This window comes from Acyrthosiphon pisum, chromosome X (assembly GCF_005508785.2).
Source record: "Acyrthosiphon pisum isolate AL4f chromosome X, pea_aphid_22Mar2018_4r6ur, whole genome shotgun sequence".
Classification (NCBI taxonomy): Eukaryota; Metazoa; Arthropoda; class Insecta; order Hemiptera; family Aphididae; genus Acyrthosiphon; species Acyrthosiphon pisum.
In genome coordinates this window covers 28,416,804-28,419,479 of record NC_042493.1, presented here as the reverse complement: position 1 = coordinate 28,419,479, position 2,676 = coordinate 28,416,804, and positions in this window count along the sequence as shown.

The following is a 2,676-nucleotide window of genomic DNA, read 5'->3' as shown; positions in this document are numbered from 1 at the left end:
GATTTATTGAAAAAAAAACATTAAGTAAATCTCTTTATTACATACTTATCCTAGCATGAATCTTAAATAAATAAAAAAATAACTGAACAACATAACAAATTAAAAATAAAATTAAGGAACACGGTTTGCAGTCTTATATGTTTGTTACAATCTATTTCATTTAATAATATAACAAGTTCAGGTATAATAATATAGGTAATTTACACTTTTTTGTTCAATAAAAATGCAGTTTAAATAAAATATAATTATTTAACTGTTTAAAGTAAAAATATGTTATAATATATAAGTATATAACACATATTAACAAAATATAAAAACAAAAAATTAAATATTGAAAAAAACAACATAAATAAATCTTTTCATTTCATACCATAGGTACCCTAGTATTAAACTTAAATTAAAAAATAACTGAGTTACATAACAAATTAAAATTAAGGAACATAGTTTAAAGTCTTATATGTTATTAATTGGTATTAATCAAATAAATGTAATTTGTACATATTTGCATTGAGTTTTTTGATCATATCCTTAGGAATATCAACATCGAAACAACTTTTATTTTGTCTGTTTAGAAAATTTTTCGAATGCAATATTCCAGTTAGTGTTTCCGTGCATAATCTGTTTCGAATCTTTGTTTTGTTTAAATTTATGGCACTAAATAATCGTTCAACGCATGCACTACTGTGCGGAAGTAATAGAACATGAGATACCAAATTATTAATTAATGGGTAAGTTTCATCATCATTGATTTTGATATTTTGTACGGTTTTCCAAAATTCAAGTACATCATTGTTAAAATTAAGGTCTTCATTGCGTAGTTGCCTCCATTCCCGGTCAATGGCATTCAAATCAAAATTTAAGGTTTGGAATTTTGATGAAACAGTAGCAATTGATGGTATATCTTTAATTTTATTTGGGTTTAAGAAGGATAGCAGTTTTAATAATTGAACATTAGCCGCATTAAACGGAAAACGTTTATATATCTGATGGGAGCACTCAACATAAAAATTTAAACAATTAGTTCGGAATTGTTCCTGAGCTGTTTTAGAAATTAAATTATTATTTTCAAGAGCCACAGTACAAGTTCCTCCCAAGTAAATTTTTTCCGAAGGAAGAAAATTAATCAGGTTTCTGTACTGTATTTTAGAAATATCAGTTGAGTTCAAATATTCTGGTTTCATATAGCATTCTAAAATCATTTTATAAACTACTTCCATCTTATAATACAGTTCATGAATTTTTGGTTTTGTAGATTGAAATATTACATTTAAATCAACGAGCATAGGCAATACAAATTCCAGAAAGTGTAAATATAACTTAGTTAATGGATCAGTTAAATTGGCAAATATGGTAGATGCTTTATTGTCAATCAATTTTTCACCTTGAAAATACAACTTTAGAGCATCAAATTGTTCCAATACACGCTTTATGCAAGAATTTAGAGATAACCATCTGGTTTGGCATGGTTGTAAAAGTTTATTAGGTTTACAGTCGACAAATACTTGGAACTCTTTAAATTCTGATGATCGTTTAAAGCTTTGTTTCATATAATTATAAACGTCTCTTACCACTTCTTCTATGTTGTTGGGAATTTTTTCGCAAGCATAGGAAGCACAAAGTGCCAGCGAATGACAAATACACTTCATCACAAATATTCCAGGTACATCTTCTTCAAGCAATGTTTTGACAGAGTGTCTATTACCAAACATTGTATTTGCCCCATCAGATGCAAATCCCACAAGGTTACTTTGATATGGCACATTATGCTCAGTAAAAAATGTTTTTATTTTTTCAAAAATGTTTACAGCAGTAGCGCTTGCAATTTGAAGTAAGCATAAAAAATTATCTCTTACCACATAATTGCTGTAGTCTAAAATTCGAACAATTATCGCCAGATGTTTAACAGCAGAGTGATCTGTAGATTCGTCGATCAAAATGGAAAATTTTTGAGACTTCATAATTGCCAGTAAATATTCAAACTCATATTGTCTAATTACATTGTTAACGATTGATGTATTTTTTGTACGATTACATGATATATCTTGTAATACACTCGAATCTGGACAAATACTTTTGAATAGAGATACCACATGATTACTTGTTTGAAAAGCGATATTGTGTTCCGCTATAAACATTGCCAATTTTATTTCTGCCTGTTTTATTTGGTATTCATGACTAGTATGTTGTACAAGCTTTGGCAACTGATTAATAGACTTTGAAACTGAAACCGATTTTGAATCGTCCCTATGTTTTTCAGACTTTGAATGGCGTTTAATTGCCGAAAGACCACCCAAATAGTCATTGAAACAAACATTGCAGTGAAAAAGTATATCTGTTTTACCTTTACACAACCAAGAGGCAAATTCTGGAAGCTTTTTCCATTCTTCTTTAAATTTTGGTGTGTATGGTTTTTTTTTCGGCCCAAATCTTAAACTTTCATCATCACTACTCGACATTTTAAAATTCAAAACAGAAAAAATATTTATTTTATAATAATAAATTAAAGTACCGTTGTCTGAGTGTCTGACGTATGTTGTCTGTACACTGTACAGATTACAGAAGTCAGAAATACAGAAATACAGAATACAGATTAGGACAATAGGTTATCTATGACTTAGTTTACGTTTAGGGACAGAATTTCATACCAAAGAACGTTCTAGAATGTTCCATGACCGT